This window comes from Hylobates moloch, unplaced genomic scaffold (genome assembly GCF_009828535.3).
Source record: "Hylobates moloch isolate HMO894 unplaced genomic scaffold, HMol_V3 SCAFFOLD_12, whole genome shotgun sequence".
Lineage (NCBI taxonomy): Eukaryota > Metazoa > Chordata > Mammalia > Primates > Hylobatidae > Hylobates > Hylobates moloch.
In genome coordinates, this window is record NW_026652287.1 from 34,170,287 (window position 1) to 34,187,128 (window position 16,842).

Below are 16,842 nucleotides of genomic sequence, written 5' to 3' on the forward strand. Positions count from 1 at the left end.
CCAAAATAAGGTTTCCATCCATCATCTTTCTGCTCAAGCCTCTCTACATGATCTTGTCCATCCAGATTTCCCCAAATCAATTCCTCACCAGTCACCAATACCCCATGTCCATTTCTGCAGCTTCCTCTTACAAATCCCAGTCTCCACTCTTTCACTGAAACTGAAGAAAGCATTTAATGAAGACCAACTGTTAAGGAAAATTCTTAAGAGTAGCCACGAAAAATAAAAAGACAGATTACACTTAAAAGACCACAGTCAGCAGTGGCTCATGCCTGTAATCCCAGCACTTTGGGAGGCTGAGGTGGGTGGATCACTGGAGGTCAGGAGTTCGAGACTGGTCTGGCCAACATGGTGAAACACCATCTCTACTAAAATACAAAAATTAGCTGGGCATGGTGGTGCTTGCCTGTAATCCCAGGTACTTCAGCAGGCTGAAGCAAGAGAATTGCTTGAACCTGGGAGGTGGAGGTTGAAGTGAGCTGAGACTGCATCACTGCACTCCAGCCTGGGCGACAGAGCGAGACTCCAACTCAGAAAAAAACAAAACAAAACAGACAAACAAGCAAAAAACCACAATTAGACTGACAGCTGACTTTTTTAGGAGCAATATTGGAAGGCTAAATGCAATAGAAAGATGTCTTTGATGCCTTAAGAGAAATAAATGTTGCTTTAGAAAGCCTACTCAATGAAAACCCATTTTAAGACTGAAAGTGAAATATACATATTTTAAGGAAAACCAAAATATGTGAGTGTTAATAAAGAAAATATTTCTCAAATAAATTCTGAAATATATAATTCAGGTATTAGGAAAGTGATCCCAGATTAGATTTTTGAGATCCAAAAAAAAAAAAAAAAAAATGAAAACCTAAGAAAGTAGCAAATATGTGAGCAAAATGAAACAAATACTTGTTGTAAAAATAATGACGGTTTGTAGAGGGGTCAAACATCAAATGTAATATTGAAATACCAATATTATGTAGCCCACAAACTACAATAACATAAAGTTCAGAAGAGTGTAAATAGAACTTCTATTACATAAAGTCTTTATATTATTCCAGAGAAAAGTAAATGTTTTGATGAATGTTACATTTGGATAATTTATTATTGTAATGTCAAGGAAATTTAAAGAATTGAAGCCAAGTTTATCACCTCTGAACTAGAGGAAGTATAAAAGGTGCTAGAGACATTATTCAGTCAAACCAGAGAAGACAAGAAACGAGAGATTAAAGAAAAAAAGAATGAATAGAACATGTAGAATACAAGTATAAGATGCTGTATTTAGACTCCAATACATTCCAAAAATCACATTAAGCACAAGTGAATTAAATGCTACAGTTAAAATACCAGCATAGTAAGACTGGGGGAAAATGTAGCTATACATTGTTTACAAGAGATCTACATAAAAGATAAAGATGGGGAGGTTGTGTATAGAAGGATGAAAAAAGACATACCATGCAAACCCTAACCAAAAGAAACTGATGTAGTCAGTCAAGTTTCCACAGGAAAAAACAAGTCTGTAGGATGTATGTATTGAAAGATTCAGCTATTCACAATAGCAAAGACATGGAATCAACCTAAATGCCCACCAATGATAGAGTGGATAAAGAAAATATGGTACATATACTCAATGAAATACTATGCAGCCATAAAGAAGAATGAGATCATGTCCTTTGCAGGGACATGAATGAAGCTGGAAGCCATTATCCTTAGCAAACTGACACAGGAACAGAAAACCACATACCACATGTTGACACTTCTAAGGGGGAGCTAAATGATGAGAACACATGGACACATAGAGGGGAACAACACACACAGGGCCTTTTGGAGGGTAGAAGGGTGGGAGGAGGGACAGTATCAGGAAAAAATAACTAATGGGTACTAGGCTTAATACCTGGGTGATGAAACAATCTGTACAACAAACCCTCGTGACACAAATTTACCAATGTAACAAACCTACGCTTATACCCCTGAACTTAAAAGTTTTGTAAAAGGAACTTAAAAAAAGAAAGAAAGATTCATTGCAAGAAAATGGCATACGCTTTTGTGGGAGCTGGCTAGGCAAGCCCGAGATCCACAGGGAGGGTCATCGGGAAGTCCAAGCTAGGACTTTGTCATGAGCTCAAGCTGCAATCCACAGGCAGAATTTCTTCTTTCTCAGAGAAGCCTCAGCTCTGAAGGTCTTTCCACGGATTGAATCAGGCTTACCCAGATTATAAAGGATAATCTTCCTTAAACTGATTATAAATCTTAATCAGGTGTACAAAGCACCTTCACAGCAACACCTAGATTAATGTTTCATTGAATATCCCGGAGACTGTTACCTAGACACATTGACACATAAAACTGAATATGTCAATATCAGAAAATATGTCTATTACAAAAAGAAGTATTAATGGAGGTAAAAGGTACCACTTCATAAGGATTTATTTATTTTTTATTTATTTTATTTATTTATTTATTTTTTTTTTGAGACGGAGTCTGGCTCTGTCGCCCAGGCTGGAATGCAGTGGCGCAATCTCGGCTCACTGCAAGCTCCGCCTCCCGGGTTCACGCCATTCTCCTGCCTCAGCCTCTCCGAGTAGCTGGGACTACAGGCGCCCGCCACCACGCCCGGCTAATTTTTTTTGTATTTTTAATAGAGACGGGGTTTCACCGTGGTCTCGATCTCCTGACCTCGTGATCCGCCCGCCTCGGCCTCCCAAAGTGCTGGGATTACAAGCGTGAGCCACCACGCCCGGCCCATAAGGATTAAAGATTCAATCTACTAGGAAGATACATTTGAAATGTACCTGCACATGATAAAATAGCTTCAGAATATATAAGGCAAGAATAGACAAAGTGAAAACAAAATAGCCTAATCCACATTTATGGAGGGCAATTTTTAACACATATTTTACAATAACTGATGGTACACACAAACAAGAGAATTGCTAAGGATATGCAATATAGTATATGTAAATAACATGATTAACAAACTTGGTCTATGGCCATAGGTAGAAAATTGCTCCAAACAACTGCAGAAAACGTATTCTATTTGAGCACACATGGAGTATTGAAAAAATTTTTTTTACCATATACTGGGCCAAAAGTATATTTCAACATATGTCAGAGAAGTGAAACCATAGAGAATATGTTAATTGATTTCAATGTTATTAAGCTCAAAATAAGTAACAAAACATAACTATATGCCAATGTCTATCTAACTGTACATAATTAGTGGAAACTTAGAAAATCCCTTAAAATAAGTCATAGATTAAATAATCAAAACATAAGGCCAGGCGTGGTGGCTCATGCCTGTAATCCCAACACTTTGGGAGGCCGAGGTGGGCAATCATTTGAGGTCAGGATTTCAAGACTAGCCTGGGCAACATGGCGAAACCCTGTCTCTACTAAAAAAAAAAAAAATACAAAACTTAGCTGGGTATGGTGGCATGTGCCTGCAATCCCAGCTACTCAGCAGGCTGAAGCAGGAGAATTGCTTGAATCTGGGAGGCACTGGACTCCAGCCTGGGCAACAGTGAGACTCCATCTTAAAAAAAAAACATCATCATTATCATCATAACACAAATAAGAAATTATTTAAAACTGGATACTGAAAATACTATAAAATTTTAGAGTAAAACTAAAGCATTTATTAGAGGAACTGTATATAACCTTAAATGTATATACTAGGGTGGGAAAAGCTAAAATTTAATAAACTAAGCTTTAATTTCAAGAACTTAGAAAAAGAACAACAAAACCAAAAGGAATCGGAGGGAAGGAAATATCAAATGATAAGAGCACATAGCATAGAAAACATATTCAGTAGAAAGGAACAACATCACGAACTGCTAGTTCTTTGATACAAATAATAAAATGGGCAAACCTCAGTTGCAATTAATCCAGAAATATAGAAGGCAAAAATAACTAGTATGCAGGAATATAAGGGAGAAAACATTACTCAATGTAATGCAAAATAAACAGAAAGTAGTAAGCTGTATGAAAAGTTTTGAATATTTATATAAAATGGACACATTTCTAGGAAAAAATGTGTTAACTGACTCTGTAGGCATGGTTCAGTTTATATCTGTCCTTCTGACCTCTCAGTCTCAAAATGAAAAGCCAAATGTATTTATGAAATTCTGCCACTAGGGGGAGTTCCTTCAGCCCCGCTTTCAGGTTCACTGTAGTTGAGTTTGTCATGATGCAAAAGTCCACTCCTTGCTGTGCCAGTTGATTGAGCAGAACCACTTGAAAACCAAGATGAAATGTTTTCCTCCTCAAGCAATGGCCATAAAGAACTGCTCATGAGGTCACAGGTGTGATTTCATGAACAAATAAGGCAATATCCCAGGAGGAGTTGTAGGAATCTGGGCCACCTGCTCATGTCAATTGGTTGTGATTTCTGGACCTCTTGAAGCCCATCTTGAAGTCAGTTATATCATATCCAAATTCACTTCATAATGGATTATTGCTTCACATGCCCAACTTTTTAGCTTGATGGGTCACAGAGCACCTACTTCATGATGGGCAGTTTGTATCATATATTCATTTCATATCCCATAGTCAGGGGATCAGTCTCTACCAAGGCCTGGTAATAAGTCAGAAGCTCTTTCTCAAGAGATCCATCATGTTCTGAAAAACAGAGCATGGCTTTGCAACAAAAGTCCTAGGGGTCTTCACTCTGGGGCACACCAACATTCTTAATTATTCCAGATACTTCAAGTATAATTTAATCTTGAGTTATAAACCTCAAGTTGTAAAGCTTCTTATGCTACAGCCTGGACCTGCTGCAGAGCCTTTCCTTGAACTGAGAACAACTCCAAACTGGAAGTCTTAAGATTTATGTAGTAAGTGGGTTAGAGCATCCAATCATAGTTGTACATTTCTCCAAAATCCAAAGGTGCCTATCAAGAATTGAGCCTCTTTGGTAGGTGTAGGATGGCCTCTCATTTTGTCTCTGATCCTCTTTAAAGCCAATGCTCTCAACTTATCTCTAGGCATTAAGTAATGACACATTGCCTTTGACAATTCCATCATCCTGATTGAAAGCAGTGTGATTATATCCATTGGAGTATTTCTTTCTGTCATCCCCAATAAACTGATCATAAATCTTTTTTTTTTCTTTCTTGAGATGGAGTCTCGCTGTGTCGCCCAGGCTGGAGTGCAGTGGCGCAATCTGGGCTCACTGCAAGCTCCGCCTCCCGGGTTCACGCCATTCTCCTGCCTCAGCCTCTCCGAGTAGCTGGGACTACAGGCGCCCGCCACCATGCCCGGCTAATTTTTTGTATTTTTAGTAGAGACGGGGTTTCACCGTGGTCTCGATCTCCTGACCTCGTGATCCGCCCACCTCGGCCTCCCAACGTGCTGGGATTACAAGCGTGAGCCACCGCGCCCGGCCAAATAAATCTTAATCATATGTAGAAAGCACCTTCACAGCAACACCTAGATTAATGTTTCATTGAATGTTCTGGGGACTATAACCTAGACACATTGGCACATAAAACTGACCATCATAAGTATGTCAATATCAAAAATATATCTTTTACCAAAAGAAGTGTTAATGGAGATAAAAGGGCCAATTTTATAAGGATTAGATATTCAATATACCAGGAAGATACATTAGAAATTTACCTGCACATGATAAAATAGCTTCAGAATATGTAAGGCAAAAATAGGCAAAGAATGGCTTCAGAATATATAAGGTGAAAAAAAATAGGCTGAACCAGGTTAGTCTTCACAGTGCTTTTCATGGACACCTGTGCTGCCTTTACCAGTATACTACTTGAGGGGTAAGAGCAGGGGAGATGAAGGTACAGTTGAATTTTTGTCATTTTTTACTTTCCAACAGTTTTAACTCTCTAAACCTTTGGGTAATTTTTTCTCCATTATGCCAAGAAAGTTCTGGCATCATCCTCGTTAAATTTGGGTCATGTTGAGTCCATTTTCATTGGAATATAGCGATAATATTGTTTCAATCAAACATGAAGCAAATTCCTTCATCCACCTGAGAGCTTCTTGAGCCAAAACATTATATCTGTAATCTTTTGTTAGTACACCCATATCAACACATTTGGCTAAGCCAGTGTAGTATTTTATCTTTCTTGGTCTAAGATTCCTAGTGTCCACTTTAACATATATTTTTCAGGTATCTTCTCAGAAAAATCAGAGAATCCAATAATTCCTTTAGAATGTAAGATCTTCTCAAGGGTCAGGCATTGCATTTACCCCATAGAAGAGACTTGCATTTTATTCTTGGTCTGGAATGAATAGTGATTGGGATGGGTTTTGAAGAGACTCAGCACCTTCCTGTGCTTGGGCAATCTCTCCAAGCAGAATTATTAGAGTCTTTCAGTAAGGAAAGACTAATCTCTCCAGACCAAGGAAATCAGGCTATATTCTGGTATCCAGAGAGTTTCAAAAAGTCTTGGGGCAAGGGGGGTGAAGATTTTCAAATTTATCCAAAGACCATGCATAGGGGTCATCCACATGTTCTTGGGTACTTGATTTTCATGCAAGACCCCTTTCCAACTCCAAGCCCCTCAGTCCTTTCCAATAACTGCCCTAAATTTCCTATAAGAAGCGCAGGCAGATCTTTAAATTCGAATTATGTCGTAATTCTTCAACAAATACAATTAAATTTGGGGCCTGATTTTTTTTTTCCGCAAGATTGTCCCCCTAGTCGAATGACATGAAATTGTTTAAAGTCATAAGGCACTTCTGTAGTTTACAACCATAACTTGACCTAAGAGGTAAGACCTGAGCTTGGCACTTGCCCTTTGCAGGTTTTCCAGTAGAGTTAGGAGCAGAGAGTTTATCACACAGTCTTTGTGGTCATTAATGCTCACACCGCAGTGAATAGCGTCGCCATTCGATCCTTCAAGGCATTTGCTTAATAGACACTCAATCATAGGTAATTAATTAATCATGATGGCACTGTATATGGAATTCTATGCAACATTTAAAGGAGAAATCATATCAAACTTTCCCAGACTCCCTCAGTAAATAGAGAAGGAGAAAACACTCATTTCATGAGGCAAAATTCAAACCTGATACCAAAGCTTCACGAGGACATTACAAGAAAGAAAATTGCAGATCACTGCACCTCATGAACATAGAAAAGTCTTCATTTAAATATAAGTAAATCCAATCCAACAAATAAAATTGACGTAATACATGATGACCAAGTGGGGTTTCACATCCAAAAATAAATGTAATTCACCACACTAACGGAAAAAAGAGAAACGTCAAATGTGTCTCTTGATTACTCCAGAAATAACATTGGGCAGAATTTAAAACACATTTATAATTTAAAACAATCTCAACAAATTAGGACTGGAAGAGAAAAACTTCGATCTGATTAAGAGCATCTAAAATACCTGCAATTAGCATCATATGTAATAAATAAATATTGAATACTTTTTACCCTAAGATTGGGAGAAAGGAAGGAATATCTGCCCTATTATTTCTATTCGACATTGTAGTATAGATCCTAGCCAGTGAAATTAATTAAGAAATAAAAAATACAAGGCCGGGCACGGTGGCTCATGCCTGTAATCCCAGCACTTTGGGAGGCCAAGGCAGGTGGATCACCAGGTCAGGAGTTTGAGACCAGCCTGATCAACATGGTGAAACCCCATCTCTACTAAATATAAAAAAAAAAATTGACTGGGTGTGGTGGCGTATGCTTGTAATCCCAGCTACTCTGGAGGCACAGGCTGGAGAATCGCTTGAACCCGGGAGGCGCGGGTTGCAGTGAGCCGAGATCCTGCCACTGCACTCCAGCCTGGGTGACAAAGTGAGACTCCATCTCATAAAAAAAAATTAAATAAATAAATAAATACATACATGTGTATATTTTGGAACAAAAACTAGATTCGCAGGTGACATAATTATGCACGTGAAAAAGTATTAAAAATCTACAAAATAAGGAATTTTATATGAATCAAAAGACAAATGTCCAGGTGCAGTAGCTCACACCTGTAATCCCAGGAGAGCCTGACCCTGAACTCCTCCCAGCCCTTGAAACCTGGGGGACTTGAGCTGCCTCGAGTGCACTTCAGGGATGAAGGGGAATTCACCTGCCGAGCTCAGAACTCTCTGGGCTCCCAGCACATCTCCCTGAGGCTCTCCCTGCACAGTGAGCATCAAGGGGCTGCACACCAGACCCCTTCCCTCCCAACGCCCTTCACTCTCAGATTGCAGAGCAAGTTGCCCCCTGGGATCTTCAGGAGGATTAAGAGTGTCCTCAGCTCAGCAGCGAGCCAGAAATGTCCTGGGACCAAGAGCCCCTGCTTACTGTTGGACAGTCTTAGAAGGAGGTGTGATGAGCCCTGGGCTCATGTGTCACCACATCCAGTGACACAGGAAGGACCTGGAGAACCAATGTCCAACTCCTTCTGGCATGGGAAGACAAAGGAGCTTGGTTTAGCAGGTGAATCTGTCTCATCCCACTTTTTGCCAGGAAATCAGGGCCCATGGCGGTGGTGGTTCTGGTGGCCATCGGGGAGGCAGCTGAGAAGATCCTGATTCTCTGTCTCTGCCTCATCCTCCTCAGGTGAGCGCTGCCCCAGGGACCAACGGTAGGTGCGGGAAGAGCAGGGGCCATGACACTGAATTCTGGATCCCTGTGCTGGGGTGACCTGAATGAGTCAAGAGGTCCTGCAGTCAGCAGAGGCTGAGTTGTGGTGAAAATTCCACAGGGGCCCATGTTTATCCATGCCTGATGCTGGCCAAGAGTCCAGGGTCAGAGGTTCCTGCTATCACTGTGGAGGTCTTGGGGGCTAAGCCTGCTGTCTCCATCTCAGCCCCTTAGCAAGGCACAGTGAGATGAGTCTGCTGCCCTCTGCACTGGGATCCAGCCACACTCATGGGCTGTGGTCTCTTGACTCAGTGTCAGGACCCACAGGAGGAAGAAAGCAATCGCAGCAGGCATGGAGGCTGCAGACACCATCCAAAGTTCATCTCGCCAGTGAGTGTCCTCGGAGTCTCACCCTCCAACATCCCACTGAACACATCCCCAAAGGTGACCTCCAGGGCTGCTCTGCTCAGCATGGCCAAAGTTGAGCCACGCATCTTCCTCTCCAAACCCACTTCTCCTCCTGGGATCCCCATCTCACTGATGACACAGAGGCTGCATCTCTAAAACAAGAACCAAGATGTGGGTCTCCACCTTGACCTCCCTCCCTTCTCCAGATGCCATAAACCACTAGCTCTTGTCCCTCCTTCTCCTAAGAAGGGTTCATCTTGGAGCCCTTTTCTTCATCCTGGCCCTGGTTATTCCTAGGACCTCACCTCTTTCCTGGTAACCGAACTCTCCTTGCCTCCTGCCTCCATCTCTCCCCAACACAGACTCCAGGCTGTGCTTCCAGATGCCTCCACGTCCAGTGCCTCCACGGTCTGGGTGGCCCCGCTTCTTCTCCATTGCTGGAAAATGTGGTCCAAATGCAACAGCCTGGACTGAAGGCCGTGCACGGCCTGTCCCCTGCTGGACTCTGCTCCCGAATGGTGTGCAAATGGCAAAAAGCACATGAGAAGATGCTCAGCATCATTAGTCACTTGACAATCACAAAACCAAACTGCAAAGGAGATGCTACTTCACACTCATTAGGAAAGCTGTTAAAAATCAAAAACAAACAAAACCAGGCATACTTAAATATATAAATGCTTGGTATGATGATATTAATAGTTACAACTAAGTAGTTAGTTGCTTACCACCTGCATATAATGAATAGTTTGGATCTCAGAGAGGTAAGAAGAGGCCAGCGTGGTGGCTCACACCTGTAATCCCAGCAGTTTTGGAGGCGAAGGTGGGAGGATCTTTTGAGGTAAGGATTCGAGACCAGCCTGGCCGACATGGTGAAACCCACGTCTCCACTAAAAATACAAAAATTAGCCAAGCATGTGGTGAGTGCCTGTAATCCCAGCTACTGGGGAGGCTAACGCAGGAGAAACACTTGAACCCGGGAGGCAGAGGTTGCAGTGAGCCGAGATCACACCACTGCACTCCAGCCTGGGCAAGACAGTGAGACTCAGTCACAAAAAAAAAAAAAAAAAAACAAAAGTAAGAAGAGAGTCCTACTGTATTGTTGACATTTTCCTTTGTATGACCTTTTGAAGAGGGGCTAACTAGGTATTTTGATATGTGTATATAGAACCATCACAAATGTTAACAGCTACAAGAACAGACAGATACAAGTGTTTTGCATTGCATTTTGAATATCTTGAGTAGAGCAACCATTGATGACCTGTTTTTGAACTGATTTATAACTCTTTGTAAAAGTCTGAGTAAAACCAAACATACTTTTCTCTTGAAGAATAAGAAAGAAATATTACTTGTTTTCAAGGATGTGGACATATGGAACCCCATTTCCACTGCATGTAAGATGCTGTGACCCTGTGGAAAATGCTTTTGGATTCCCTCCAACAGTTAAGCATAGAAAAACCATGCAATTCAGCCATTCCACTCCTAGACATGTTCCCAAAGGAATTGAAAGCCTGGTCTTAAACAGATGTATGTTAACCAATGTTTATAGCCACATTATTTACAGTAGCTAAAGGGTGGAAAAAACTCAAGCATCCAATGACTGAGGAATGGATTGAGAAAAGATTCCATATGCAAAAAATGGGATATTCTCTAGCCTTAAGAAAGGAATGAAAAAAATCTGATACATGCTATAACATGGGTGAACCATGAAACAACCTGCCAAGTGAAAGAAGACACACAAAGTGACAAATAGTGTATGATTCTGCTTGTGTAGCCTTACCCAGCATCAGCAACTTCATAGAGACATACAGTAGAATGGTGGTTGCCAAAACTAGCAGACAGGCTAGGGACAGGGATTGATGATACCACTGGTGGAGAGTGTCTGTTTGGGATGATGAGGAAGTTTAGAAAATACAGTGGTGACATTGCACAACACGGTGAATGTGCTTAATGCCAATGAATCACACCCTACATAATGCTACAAATTGCAAATTATGTGTTACATATATTTTACCAAAATAAAAACAAGAAAACAAAAAATATCTCTGTCATCAAAGTGATGTGATTCTGAAGGCCAGAAGGAAAAAATAAAATGAGAGCATGTGGGATGGTTTTCTGTGGGGGAGGGGGTAAAGTCATGCAGGGAGGGGAGCTTGTAACAGATTGGAGACAGTGTCTCATCTGACAGTGAGAGGAGGTCAGGTCTGAGCAAAGGCGTGAAGGTGCTGAGCAGGCAGGCTCTGTGTCTGAATAGAGAAAAGCAGCCCAGGAAGAGGGAAGGGGAGCAGCAAGTGCATTGCTCAGAGACAGCAGCAGGCCTGGGCACTGTGGAAACAGCAGGAGCCCCATGTCTGAGAGCAGAGCGGGGTGGAGGAGGGAGCAGCAGGGAGGACAGGGCAGCCCACATCGGGCCCTGAGGCCACGCAGGAACCTGGAGCCTTTGGGGAGGGCAGAGGCTCGACTGGACTCTCACTCTAACAGGGCGGCTGGCTGCTCTGGTCAGAGCAGGCCTGCGTGGCTCATGGCAGCCACAGAGAGACTAGGAAGGCGCTGCTGGATCTTCCTGGAGGAGGGATGGAGGCTGACCCAGGAAGGCAGGGTGGGGTGAGGACTTGTGTTTTGAAGACGAAGAGGAAGGAAGAGGAAGAGGAAGATGAAGGAAGAGGAAGAGGAAGATGAAGGAAAGTTTTGTGCATCTTAGAGACCTGTTAAGTGGTTCAGACCAAAATGCTGATAGAAACACAAAGAGTGAAGGCCAGGCTGCTGAAGTGTCAGATGGAAATAATGGGGAATTTACCGGGAACTGGAGCAAAGGTCATACTTCTTGTGCCCTAGCAAAGAATTTAGCTGCCTTGTGTCATGTCCCAGGGCTTTGTGGAAATTTTAAGTTAACAGTAATGTCTTAGGGTACCTAGCAGAAGAAATTTCTCAACAACAAAGTGTTCAAGAAGAACTGTGCCTGCTTCTAACAACCTATGATCAGATATGGGAGCAAAGAAATTAAAGGTAGAAACTATGATTACAAGAGAAGCAGAGCAAAAACATTTGGAAAATCTGCAGTCCAGGCATGGTGGCTCACACTTGTAATCCCAACACTTTCGGAGGACAACATGAGAGTATTGCTTAAGGCTAAAAATTCAAGACCAGCCTGGGCAACATAGTGAGACCCTGTCTCGATTTAAAAAAGGAAAAAAGAAAATATTCAGCCTGACCATGTAGTAGAAAAAGAAGAAGGATTTTAAGCCAAGGAATAGAAGTAAGCTGTGGTGCAACCACCTGCTAGAGAGATTCACCTGACTAAAAAGGAGCCAAATGCTAATAGTCAAGACAATGAGAAGAAAGGCCTCAAAGGCATTTCAGAAGTCTTTGAAGCAGCTTCTCCCATCACAGGCCCAGAGACCTAGGAAGAAAGAATGGTTTCAGGGTTCAGGCCCAGGGAGCTGCTTCCCTGTGCCACCTCAGGAGGCTGCTCCCTGCATCTTGGCAGCTCCGGCTCCAACCTCAGCTCAAAGTCCCCCAGTGCAGCTTGGGCCGCTGGTCCAGAAGTCACAGCCATAAAGCTTGGTGGCTTCTCTGTGGTGTTAAGTCTGCAGGTACACAGAATGCAACAGTGAAGACGACTTGGTAGCTTCCACCTAGATTTCAAAGGATGTATGGGAAAACCCGGGTGCCCAGGCAGAAGCCTAATGGAGCTGCGGAAATGGGATCACTGCCCTCCAGACCCCAGAAGAGTACAGTCATCAACAGCTTGCAACCTCAACATGGGAAAGCTACAGGCACTCAACTCCAACCCATGAGAGCAGCCACATGGCCTACACCTGTCAAAGCCACAGGCAGAACTGCCCACAGACTTGGGAGCTCACCCCTTGCACCAGTGTGCCCAGGATGTGGGACACAAAGTCAAAGATTATTATTAAGCTCTGAGGTTTAATGTCTGCCTGCAGGAATTCGGAGTTGCATGGAGCCTGTTGCCACTTTTTTGGGGGCAATTTCTCCTTTTTGGAATGGGAATGCTTCCGCAGTGCCTGAACCACTAATGTATCTTGGAATTAAATAACTTGTTTCCTATTTCACAGGCTCATAGGTGGGAAAAACTTGCCTTCAGTCTCAGATGAGACTTTGCACTTTCAGTTGATACTGAGAAAAGTTAACATGTTGGAGGACTATTGGGAAGAGATTATTGTATTTTGCAATGTGAGGGAGAGATGAGATTTGAGGAGCCAAGGCAGACTGATACAGTCTTGATGTTTGTCCCCTCCAAATCTCATGATCCCCAGATGGCTGAATCCAAGGATATGGAACAGGTGGATATGGAGGGTGCACTGTATTCATTTGAAATGAGGTCACTTGGATGGGCCCTAGTTCAATATAACTTCTGTCCCTCTAGGAGAGAAGATTAGGACACAGAGACACACAGACCATGAGAGGACACAGAGAGAAGTCAGCAATACAAGCCATGCAAGGAGTTCTCAGAAGGAACCAACTCTGCTGACATGTTCAGCACAAGAACCGTGAGAAAAAAAAAAAATTGTTGTTTTAGCCACTCGGCCTGTGGCACGTTATTATGAGAGCTTGAGTGACTAACAAAGTGGATGAGAGAACAAGGACAAGGCGGGGACAGGAACAGCTAGGGGTCACCTCCTCCAGGAGGCCTCTCTTGACTTTCCTCCATTACGAAGAGCTGACCACTCCCTTCCCAGGTCCTGTCCTGAATATCTGTCCAGCATCTGGGTCCCTTAGGAGCCTCCCAGTGATTTTTTATTTCTTTCTTTTGTTTTTCTTTAGACAGAGTCTTGCTCTATCGCCCCTGCTGGAGTGTGGTGGTGCAATCTCAGCTCACTGCAACCTCCGCTGGGATTACAGGCCTGAGCCACCACACTCCACCCCTAATCACCCCTTCTAATAAAGACACAGCTCATGTAGGATGACAGCCCTCCCTAACAACTTCATTTTAACTTAGTCACCTTTTTATAAGTCCCTGTCTCCAAATATGGTCACATTCTGAGGTGCTGGGGGTTAGGACTTCAGCACAGGAATTTGTAGGGGACACAGTTCATCCCTGACACCCCGTAAGTGTGGACATCCAACGATGCACAGAGCGGGTAAGCCCCTTCCCAAGACAGCACCGTGGGTTTTACAGAGCCCAGCTCAAGCCAGCAGCCATCCAGCTACAGAGCCTTTACCCCTGAACTCTCTCTGCGAGGCCTCAGCTGAGGAAGCCCCAGGGCACCGTGGACCACCAGAAGCTCCTTACTGAGGGCAGGACTCTGAGTGACCCCTGAGGATGGTTAGGGCCAGACACGTGGATGCTCAGGGCCTGCCCAGGGACACAGAACACATTGGCCACGCCTGAGTCTGCAGAGAACGTCGCCTCCTCGTGCTGGGTTCTCCCTCAGGCTGAGGGGTGGGTGCTGTGATCCCTCCAGGGGACAGATGAGGAGACTGAGACTTGGAGGGAGAGGGCCCAGGACCCTCACACTCCAGAGCCAGCGCCTCCCCTAGCATCTGGGGCTCAGCCTTGCTCCCCATGCTGGGCTCACAGGGCCAGGGCTGTACAGTCACCACCAGGCATGCTGGGCAGGGGGCACTGAGAAGGTTAGGAAGGCTGGGGACCACCTGTGGGGCCACACGCTCACAGCACCTCAGAGTCCTGGTCCCGTCCACTCTGCCCGTGTATACCTGAGACCGCACCTTCTAGCTGCACAGGGCCCTCGGGGTTCCACAAGCTCTGCCTGTGTTTCCAGCATCACAGCCCTTACTAACAGGAGCTGGGGTGGCCCAGGGCTCCTCTGCCCCCTCGTTCATTAGGGAACTTCCCAAGGAAGGAGACAGAGTCTGTCACACTCTCCCCTTTGCCTCCACCCCCCTGAAAGGAGGAGCAGCTCCTGGTGTGGTTGTTGTGCTCATTCGTTGAACATCACCTCCCCCGCCTCAGAGGACCCCTCCCCATCTCTCATGCCTCGTGGTTCCTCCGCCAGCCCCTCCTGAGTCCCAGCCCTGGCAGGACTGACCCTCCCGAGCACCTAGAAGCTGTAATGGCCAGACAGTGCCTGCTTCCCTGGTGTGGACAGTGCTGCGGGAGGGAAAGGCTGTGGGCAGAGAACCTGCAGCTGTGGGTCGGGGCCTCTCTGCTGTGTGCAGTCCACACTGAAGACCCATCTGGAAAGTAGAATTGGCCACTCCCCAAGAGCCCTGACAGCTCTGGCAGCGTCGGGGCCAAGGTCCTCTTTTGTGGTCAGTTATTTTTCTGATCTTACCCGCAGGCTTCCTGTGGGGCCCTTCTAGGGCCCTGCGACACCAAGGCTCATCCTAAAGAAGTTCACACTGCAGTAGCTGCTGCCCCTACTGTGGGCAGGACAGTGGGCCTCGAGGAGAGGAACCGTGGGGCTGGGCTGGGCTGATCCTCATTTACCCACAGGGGCTCTGGCTCAGGATATGAGATCCCGGCGGGAAGCCCCAGAGTTGGTGCAGGTGCAGGAGGGTCTCTGTGACCACGCACTGCTCCATCTTCCACCCCCGTGGGTCCCTGTATGGCTCCAGCCCCGTCCAAAGCTACTGTCCCAGAAAGGGGACACTTCCATCAGGATCCTCAAGTGGCTGAAAGCAATCTAGATGGAAAAGAGCAGGAGGAGACCCAGGGCCGATTCCACCTGCTTCAGACCCCGGGCCAGCACCTGCTTTCTGGACGTCAGAGACACACAGAGGCGAGATGCAAGGACAGACCTCTTTAGGGAGAAAAGAGAGATCTATGTGAATGTAATTACAGAAATGCTCTATGTGCATGTGAAGGGTAAGGAATGAGGTTAAGAAAGGACACACGAATGGGGGTTCCCAGGGCAGTGAAGCTGACACATCAAATTAACTGTCACACTGCCCAAGGAGGCAGTGCTCAGCTCATACACAGAAACACACAGGTACACACAGATACTCCCTCTCCCTCACACACAGCGTCTCTCTCTCTCTCTCTCTCAATCACACACACACACACACACACACACACACACACCCAAGCATTGGGCATTCTGGATACTGAGATGCGCTGTGTCCTTCCCTTTGCCCTGGGAAGCTGGGTCTCCCCTGAAAAGGTGAATGGCACTAGTTGTCAGGTCAAAGAGACCCTGGGACATCGTCTTAGGATGAGAGAACTATTTGGGATGCCATTTTATGGATCCCTTGCCTGTCACTGTACATGTCTCTCTGGGCCACCTGTGTCCACGTGGGTCACCAATCCCCATGTCAGGATTCAATGATTCTCTGCTCCCTAAGCCACAGCCTGTGGTGTCCCACATGCCCTCCTTGCCATCCAGCAAGTGAACAGTGAGCGGCTATCGTGTCTCCCTATGAGATGGACCGGTGGTCAGTGTCAATATGTGAGAGCTGCAACAGCTCCTGCCCCTACATGGACCCCTCAGGGCTGCTGCTCCAACTTCCCCCTTCCCTTGTGGTGAACTTTCTCTGGGAAGCAAACAGGGAAGGGGATTCTGGGAATTGTAGTTCCAGCCTGGCTAAGTTGCTGGAGAGCAAGGCCTGCACAGGAGTCTTCACTGAAGGCTTCAATTACCATTTTAATGAAATCCTTTCGATGCAGCAGGCAGAAAATATAGTGAGACAAGTAAGCCTCCAATTTTCCCTTTTCTGTATTAGTTATGATTTGTGTTTGCTCCTGTTTTGGATATCTATCACAGCACATCAAACCACCCAAAACTCAGTGGCCAAAATCATCATTTTTCTCGTCTCATGGTGCTGTAAATGGGCTGGGACCCAGTTAGCCTGTTTCATTCCTAGTTTTTCTCTGGGCTCTTACAGGCAGATGCTCTGAGATGGAGGCCTGGACCAGGGCTGGATGCCTGGCACCTCAGTGTCCCTCCACACAGTGT